Below are 10,489 nucleotides of genomic sequence, written 5' to 3'. Positions count from 1 at the left end.
TAAACGATGCAGAGATAAATTGCACCACCACGGAGCGTGAAGGGTTGGCCATGGTTTATGCTATAAAGAAATATCGACAACAAATTTCTTTTTTTTGTGGACCATCAATCCCGGTTATATTTGGTGAACAAGCCTTGCATCACACAGAGAATCACATGCTGGTTACTTTTACTCTTGGAATTCAACTTTATGGTCACATTAAGAAAAGGGATACAAAACGTGTTGGCTGACCACATGTCTAGAATTCTAAATGGAGAACCTACAACTGGTATTGATGATAATGTCCTCCCAGATGCTTGTCTGTTCAAACTGGACATGGTGCCTGAGTGGAGTGAGGAGGTATCTAACTATCTAGCTCATGGTTTTTCTCAAGAACAACCCTTGAACAAGGATAAAAATGTGTTAGCTTATTAAGCTGGCTGCACCTTATCAATTAATTGCTAGAGAACTATATAAGCTAGGCAAGGATGATATCCGAAGAAGGTGTGTGTGAGAAGATGAATTTGTTACAATAGTAGAAGAAGCACACTTAGGAATAGCCGGAGGACACTTCGCTGGAGAATTCACAGCTTGCAAAGTGCTTCAAGAAGGACTTTGGTGACCTATGTTATTCGAGGATGCCATAGATTTTGTGAAAAGATGCAAGGAGTGTTGCTATTCCACAACAAAGAGATAGGATGCTGCTCACCCCTGTGATTGTAAGACAACCCTTTGAGAAGTGGGGAATTGACTTTGTTGGACCCATTAGTCCAGTAGCGCATCCATCCACAAGCCCGATATGTAATCGTGGGGGCCACAGATTATTTCACAAAGTGGGTAGAGGCAAGAGCCTCTGAGCTGATGCACGAACCACAGCCAAGTTCTTATATAAACATATCATTTCTAGATTTGGCTGCCCGCTTGAATTAGTCAGTGATCGAGGTTTGCATTTCATCAGTGAGGTGATTTAACACTTACTTGTAGTCCATCGAAAGTTATCACCTTATTATCCACCCACAAGTAAATGGTCAAGTAGAGAGCACAAACAAGATTTTATGTGCCATATTGACTAAAACATTAGAAGCGAGTCACACCAAATTGGAGACATAAGCTAACTAGCTCTATGGGCGTATCATAAATTGCATAAGGTGGCAACGGGATATACTCCCTTCCATCTAGCTTATGGCGTTGATACGGTAATGCCTATGAAGTACTTAGTTCCAAGGCTGCGAATGTTATGGCTCACCCTAACCCCCCTTGAAACACATCTAACAAGAGATTACCTTGGTGAACCACAACTATCATGAGGATATTTCCAATGGCCAAGCTCGTAAAACTTGAGGTCTCCAAGCTCTACAACTCCTTGAAAAGCAATTCCACCGCACCTTCCACGAGCGTTGTCACACCCCCACGTTGCACTACGGGTACTTGTCCCTCCTCTCACCTCACATCACTCACACACACTCATTAGCATGCATTAGAGAGAGAGATTAGCAAGCGGATTAACAAGAGAAAGACTCAATTGCACAATGGGAGAGTATGTTGTATTATGAGAGAAATTCACTTATATACATGGCCATAAGTGTTCACACTCACTTAAACTGTGGCCGGCCGTGCACTTTAGGCGCATAAGAGGAACAATGCTATTACCATGACTACTCTCATAATATATCTATGAAGTACATCACTTGGGACTTCATCCTACATGCTACTACATGCTCTTGAAACGGGAATCGCCATAGATACTCTGTCACACCATTATGGGTGTCCATCCAAATTATAGATTTGGACACCATTGCTTCATATCTTGAATGTATGACCCTTTGGTGTATCTACCTTGGCTCTTGATGTAAGATAATGGTGGTAGTTCTTGTGTTAACCCTAGGAATGGGTTAACAACAAATTGCAGTATAGGAGAGGCTTACCGAAAGTGCATTGGCCCAGAGAGATTGATTGATTTAGAAAAGCTTGATGAAACCCAGCTAATTGCATCACATGGGCTTATGGTCGAGAAATTATAGAGAAAGCGTTGGTTTGACCATAACCTAAAACAAAAGGAATTGGAAACGGGGAACCTCATCCTCATGTATGGTGTTGGAAGTACCAAGAAAAAGAAACTAAAATATAGAGGGTTAGGACCTTTTAGAGCGTCTGAAATCAACCCTCAAGGGTAGGTCCAAATTGACATCATTGAGAGAGTACAGATGGAAAGATACATCAATGGGAGTAAACTCAAGAAGGATTCGGACCAGTGACCCACTAGATGCTCACACATGAGTATCTACAAAAGAAAGAGCTAGCCAAAGAAAAAATCAAACAAGCTCAAGAAGAAGCCAAGGCCAAACAGAGACTCTAGGGGAAAATGTTTCATGTGAACATGGCTTCACTCACTCTTCTTGATGAGAATGACTTGGACATTGAGCCGACATGTCTCAGTGTAAAAGTCTCTACGAAAGAGAGTCACGTCAAGAGCATTGCATATTAATTGATACAAGATCAAGTCATAACTTAATCTCTTACAAAACATGGGTAGCTCTAGACAAACCTCACCTTGAAGCTACAAATGCACAAGTCCAAAGTGTGCATGTCTCAGTGTAAAAGTCTCTATGAAAGAGAGTCACGTCAAGAGCATTGCATATTAATTGATACAAGATCAAGTCATAACTTAATCTATTATAAAACATGGGTAGCTCTAGACAAACCTCACCTTGAAGCTACAAATGCACAAGTCCAAAGTGTGCATTTATCAACTACAAAAGCCATGCGGTTTTTTAACATTAATATTTCTATCAGAAATAATCCCTTTATGGGAAAGGTGTTGGTCATGCCTACAAGATCCATGAAAGAAGAGATGATTCTTGGACAATCCTGGATCTCCGCCAGTAATTATCATATCAAATGGTAAGAGAGAACATCACAACTCAATGATGGCAAGGATACCATCACTGTACCATCGTGGAGCCCCTTAAACAAAGGAAAACAGAAAATGATAAGTGACATGGAACCACCGACATTATAGAAAGGAGCGGTCATACCAGAGAAAGTGTCCACATCACAACCTCATCTCCATACAAGAAAACCACAAAAACAACAGCAAAAGTGTCCAGTACATCAACAGTGGGTTCCCAAAGCCCAACTTCAAGCACAAGGATACTATGATACAAACAAGGTCTCATGGGGATTAAAGCAAAAAGTCAGGCTACATGCATGGAATCAAGAAAGCTAACCAACGACAAAACAAACTATTCCAAGAAGACCCGCAATACTGGAAGTATTCAAAACCAATGGGTTCAAAAGGATTTACTAGCTGCACAAGGCTATTATCAAGGCAATACAGTGATATGGGTACCCAAGTTCAACCCAAGACCCAATACAGCATGCGCCTTCAGGAGAACCGGAAAGGACCATAACCACAAACAGGACCAATTCCCAGTTAAATCAAGTGATAAGAAGGCACAAAAATTGGTCTCGAGAAAGAAGCTTGTTCATCCAGTGGAACAAAAAGGTGCGACATTGGCAATGTCATCCACCAAGGGTAAAAAACTGAACAAAATTTTGGAGAAGGGGAAGGAAGATGTGCACTCACATGCACAAGAAACAAAACAGATTCCACATGATTTGGTGGATGCACTCTTCAATTAGATGGAGGGAAAAATCAAAAGCTCCCACTTTGAATTAAAGCGGTTGAAACGACAAATTCCCACAAGTTCCAAAGTACCACATTGGTTTTTGTGGCAATAAACAAAGAAGAATTACAAGAGGTATCCATTCCCCAGCAAATGAGTACAAGAGGTATCCATTCCCCTACAAGAGGTATCCATTCCCTAGCAAATGAGTACAAGGTAAAAGAGTATGATCTTCATGCCATGAAACATGTTCATTTGTTTCATGTGTATTCAATCCTTCTCTAAATGAATATCATGTGGCTTTGTGTTTGAGCATATAGGCAACCCTAAGTTATCAAAACTTGCATGCATAAGGGGGCAGATAGTTTCACTTCTTCGTGAACCGGTCCAGAGTACTTGACATCGTGAAATGAGTAGAAATGGTTCACGTCGTGAACCACCTTAGCCTTTCACACCATGAAACATTTCAAAATGGTTCACATCGTGAACCGCCTTACCACTTCACGCCATGAAACGGTCACAAGCCTTGGACTAGTCGTGCGCTAACACGCGGTATGGCCATTTAAGTTAGTCAACAAGACCGGCTGAAACATAAAAGCTTCTTTTTTTCCTTTTTTTATGCATTTCTCTTTGTCGTGCTTGCTTGCCTTTGATTCTTTATCACTTTATGTTCGTGCTCGTTGTTGCCTACCATCGCTTACAGGATTGCATTCAGTGTGGTTCTTCCATTTATCATTGCTTGCGACCTTCGATCACATAGGTAGGAGCTTGTCCTCCAACTTCGATTGTTTCTTTTCTTTAGAATATAAGAATTATAGAATATGAAAATAATCGAATGCATTCTGATTTCATTTGTCTACATATGTTCGTCATTCTATTTTTGAGTTGCCATGAACTGTAAATATTAAATTTGCATGCAAAGGTGTATCCTCACCCTCAATCGCCTCACGAGGGCAAGGGTTTCCTAAACCTATGAAATAGTAGTCTGCTATTTCACGGAGTTCATAACAACACTTTGGTAGGACTAAACACTGCATTTTATCACATTCCAATGTTTGGGACATGCTATAGACACAAACTCACACTTATTTTCACTCTAAAACATCACAAACAAAACTTTATTATTTCATGGATTTACAACCTATACTTTCACGGGCTAAGCCTTTCACAAGGTAAGCCTTTCACGGGCTAAGCCTTTCACAAGCTAAGCCTTTCATGGGGGCTAAGCCTGTCACGCACTAACTCTTCACAGCTTAAGCCCCATGCCTACTCATGACTTAAACTCTCACGTCTGCAACTTCACATCTTAACCATGTTTCCCAACCAACACTCATACATCTATTATTGCTCACCCCACTAACATACTTCTCATCAAGCATGCACACACACACACACACACACATCACCAAAAAAAGGGGAGGACCATGAGCTCCTACCAGTCATTATGACTGATGCTCTTTCCAATGTTTTTACAAATGGCCTCCTCTGTTACACTAGAACCGCAAGTCGAAGAGACTCTGGCCATGATCCAAACCAGTACCACAAGGTCACCCGTTGAACAAAGGAAGAGAGCACCTCATGGCACCAAGCTCAGTTATCTAGGGCCATATGCACAGAGTTTCTAGGGATCTATGATCGGGGTTGTGGTACTGGAGCATGATTTTTCCATGTAGTGTCTGAATGTGTCCCAATGTTTACAAATATTGGGGGATATAGAGGTTAAAGCTAAGCTGGAGAAAGTGGGTCTTGGCGTAATGGCCGAAAGCCTCCCCCGCACCATTAACATAGATTTATGTGCGGAGTACCTCCAATCATATGACAAAGCCACCAAGAGAGGAATAGTAACAAAGGTAGATGGCACCACAGAACAAGTCCTCCTCTAAGAGAAACTAATACGCAATGCTCTCTGCAACTACCCCCACTAATTCAGACACATATCCACAATATTAAGAAGCTACCCATGGAAGATATGCTCAAAAGTTTTTCCTACAACTTCAGTGGGGCAGAGTATGACAATATACATGATGAAGTCAATGAGAAAGCATGCAGAGCGATGTCTGTGATGATGCAAGTGAACCCGGTTGATAGGTATAAGAGGGTCCTAGTCAACTGTATAGCGAAGGTACATGAAGAAAAAGAAGAATGCTAGGCTTGGTACATCCATAGAGAGATGGAGAACTATCTAAAGTCACACCTAAGGTGTGCAATCCCTATCTACTTACCAAAGTTCTTAGTCATGCAGCTAATCTTCCAATTTTCAAAAGCATGCGGAAGCATAGGTACAACAAGATGCAGTGCCTCTAGAGCCACCAACCATCACCCTTGAAGAGTTGCAAGAAGGACAAGCCCTCTTAAAGGAGACAAAGGAGATAATGCAGGAGCAAAGTGAAAAAAGAAAGACAAAAAGATGAGGGGCATAATCTGAGGAATCCTAGCGCTTGGAATCTGAAATAGCCCAGGATATTGCATCATATCAGTAAGTGTTGGAGTAGCAAGTGGCAAGGGGAATAATAACCCTTACTGATATACCCATGAGCACGACTTTGGAGTTACCTCTTCACACACCCCCTCCTAGCCCGGCACAAATGGCATTCAAGAACCTCTCACCACTCCGCGATTGTGTTCTCTCAGATCAGCCAACTTCCAAGGATATTGGTGCAGAGAAAGCCCCAGAGGAAGCAGTGCCACAAAAATATGTTAGCACAAGGAATGAAGAGGCTACATCCGCACATCCGGAGGCTAAATCAAAAGACCATGAAGCTAAGAAAAGAAAGAGAGCAGAAGAACCTACAAGCCCAAAAAAGCGACAAACAATTGGAAGATGAAGGCCCAGTAAATAACTGAAGATTCTTTCTATAACATAGATGCTAATAGCTTCTTACAGAAGATAATGGAGAGTCTTGATAGCATGCTGCACGTACCATTCCAGGAAACAGAAGGTGCGGCCTCCACAAGCACTTCTATCTAGGAACTAGAGAAAGGGTATGGTGTTGTCACTTATTTACAACTCACATGCTCCATGACAGGAATGCCACATCTCTATACATGTGTAGCTTAGCATATATTAATGGATTCCCTAGGCCTGAACAATATATCTTCTCAAACAATTCAGACACCCCACTCGCTAAAGTATGTTGGGGTAATTGAAGCACATGACCACTTCAATGAAATATAGCAAAAGGAGTTTGCCAATAGCTCCCTTGTTGTCCACACGATCGCCCCAAAGCCAATGGAACTTGTTGATCCCAAACCTAAACCCAAAAAGCTTTATCGCTCTGTGCACAGAGTACGCAATAAGAAGTTAGCACTGTATAAAAAGAAGCCAAAAGGCTAGTAGAAGAAGAAAGCATTAAGGGCAGAAGAGACTAAACAAGTGCCCAAACACTTCAAGACCTTTGAGATGGCCAATAGATTTGTGCAATATGACTAAGCCCAAAGGTCCCACAATGGACAACTAGGGACCTCATATGATGGTCTAGCCAAGGTAAAAGAAATTAACCTGGCAGGCCCATGTGAAGACCCAAGACCAGTATACATCGGAGAAGACCTCTTTGTAGACGAAGAGACCGAGCTCATAGCACTACTTACAGAATTCTAGGATTCACCCGGAAGTACACGGATATGAAAGGTGTACCTCCCAAAGTAGTCAAGCATACCATCTCGATGGTTGATGGAGCAAGGCCAATCAAACAAAGGGCTTATCCTATGAACGTGAAATATTCCAAGATGGTCCAAGAAGAGATTGATAGGCTCGTTGACGCTGGATTCATCTATGAGATAGAGTATACGGAATGGGTATCACCCATTGTGATAGTGCCCAAAAAGAATAGGAAAGCTCTTAAGAGGGTTCCCATGAAGTTATCATCAAAATCTATAGTGCTTCTACAATAAGGATTTGCATACAAAGCATTGTGTAGCATCAGTGCAGCACAACATCTCGAGATCCTCCTTGAATGTTTGGAGAACTTGTTTCCATCAACAAAGCGTGAGTGTAGGTATCACACACATAGTCATAGTCATTTCATGCATACCAATAACCATTTTTTGCAATTGCCTCAGTTCATATTTAATGTCCTTAATTACTCTTCATGGTGATTAATCCTTCCATGATTGGATAAGGAAAAAATTTAGTTAAGTTTCACGAATGACATATGACTAAGAGGAATTACGTGTAATTCCTATATGAGCCAACATGTTCTAATTGGGACCAAAATCAACAAAAAATCCCAAAGTTAGCCTAAACAAAACAATGGATTTGTATTCTAAACACCCAATCTCAAATGCCAAAATACAAAGTATAGCAAGGGAGTCCTAACCTAAGTCCCCTCCACAGCAATGGCATTAAAGATGTTCACCAAAACGGAAACTCTTATGCTTTCCATGATGAGGGGGGATAACAAGGGAGAAATGTAAGTGTCATAGAGAAGGTTTACACCCTTAGATGCACAACCTCTCTTGTGGGGAACAAGGGTCCTCAACCTTGCTTCCGTTGGTGTCACCATAATGGAGCTTTGTTATGGGTAACAAAGCAACAAGAAAGGGGAGGGAGAGAGTTATAGAGAGTTCTATCTATACCTTAATGCCAATGTGATTGTAAGGAATGGGGGAGAGTTGGGCATGGAGAAGGAAAGGGACAATAAAGCATAAAACTAGACTCAAATGTGATAATAATGAGATTATATGTATAATTCTCATTAGTCTAAAATAAGCCTCAAACTTATAATGACCGACCAATGTCCAAAGAATGTTCAATGACCCAAAAGCTAAAATAAGCTAGCTTCCTAGTTATGTATAAGCTAATAGTGTGTAACACAAATCATAGGCTTAGAGATATTCCAAAATCTATTACACAAAGTGCATTACTGAATGGTTACAAAAAAGATGTTACACTAGCAAAAAGGTGCTGCTACGTGAATGTTTAGAAGATAGTCATACTCAGCACATCTCACATCCCATATCATTCATTCACATCCCGATTCACATGACATCACATCCATTCACATCTATCCATTTTACATCACATCACCTCCATCCATTCACATCCATCACATCACATTCAATTCATATCCCATCACATTCACATCCACATATATTCTTTCACATACACATCTATATCCGTTCTTTCACATACATCCACATCCATTCTTTCACATACTCATTCACATCCATTCTTCACATACACATTCACATCCATTCTTCTCATACATATCCTTATCCATTCTTTCACATACTCATTCACATCCATTCTTCTCATACACATTCACATCCATTATCATCACATACATTCACTCATATCCCATATCATTCATTTACATTCTGATTCACATGACATGACATCTCATCCATTCATTCACATTTATTTGAATCACATCGCATCTCATCACATCTATCCACATCACATTCTCATCACTTCTATTCATATCACATCCATCCATCCATTCATCACATCTATTTGATTCTCATCACATCTCATCACATCTATTCTCATCACATTCGTTTAAACATAGAATTTAAGAGAATTTCTAATTTTTGATATAAAGATTCTTTACGCATCTATTTATGTATAAAATCAACTTTAGTGGGAATAACACTTTTAACAAAATCCTTTTATGCATAAATTGAATTTTAAGAAAAACAACACTTTTAAAATAAAAATAAATCCTTTATGCATCTTTCTATGCATAAAATCAATTTTAATGAAATTAACACTTTTGGAATAAAAATAAATTTGCTTATGCATCTTTCTATCCATAAAATCAAAATTAATGAGAATAACTCTTTTGAAATAAAAATAAATTCCCTTATACATCTTTCTATGCATAAAATCAAAATTAATGAGAATAACTCTTTTGAAATAAAAATAAATTCCCTTATGCATCTTTCTATGCATAAAATCAAAATAATGAGAATAACTCTTTTGAAATAAAAATAAATTCCCTTATGCATCTTTCTATGCATAAAATCAAAATTAATGAGAATAACTCTTTTGAAATAAAAATAAATTCCCTTATGCATCTTTCTATGCATAAAATCAAAATTAATGGGAATAACACTTTTGAAATAAAAACAAATCGTTTAGAATGCACAAACGAAAGGAATTACTCTTTTAGAATAACCTAATGATAAACTTTAGTTCCACAAAATTTAAGAAAATTTTATGGAACATAACCTCCTTTGTATGGCTAACCGTTTCTCAATTTTAACATTCAATTTATGACTTGAATTAATCCAATTTCAATTCTAATATCTCTAATCTACTCCATTTTCTAAAAATCAAGAGAGTAAATAATGAAAAGAGTTTAATCAATCTTTAAATTAAACTTTCTAGGATTAAGAAGGGCTGAATTGTAAAGAAGAGAAGGGGGTGGCCTTTCCATCAAGGCATAGCATCAGATTTTAATTCAAACATTTACAAAGCATAAAATTTAGGAAAACCATAGATTTAAAATTCACAATAAGTAAGAATTAAGCTTACGTTGAACTTGTAAGCTTTTCTTTGGCTTGAGGGATTGAGGGTTCTACTCTTGTTTGCAACAAGAGTGGCCCACCAGTTCTTTTGGAGAGGATTTAGTCAATTGAATTCAATGTATTTGACTCTGGGGAGGAGTAGAGTAACAGTGCATAAACACTATTAACCTTTTACAAAGGGGAAGGCTTCTATTTATAGGAAAAAATGAGCCACTAACCAAGCAAATTGATTCTAGAATTTTCCAGATTAGTTTGGTCAATTTTGACCATTTTTGGGTCAGTTTAGCTCACTTCTTGGATCTAGTTGAAACAGGAGAGATGAAAATATCTCATTATTTGTGAGTTTAAAACTCATCCACATATGTGAAATAGGTGCCTCCTTCATGAGGGGAATTCTTCACACTGAGGTGTCAAAA

Source organism: Cibotium barometz, chromosome 42 (assembly GCF_041138505.1).
Source record: "Cibotium barometz isolate CiBa-2024 chromosome 42, ASM4113850v1, whole genome shotgun sequence".
NCBI classification, from domain to species: domain Eukaryota; kingdom Viridiplantae; phylum Streptophyta; class Polypodiopsida; order Cyatheales; family Cibotiaceae; genus Cibotium; species Cibotium barometz.
Note: the sequence above shows the minus strand (reverse complement) of the source record.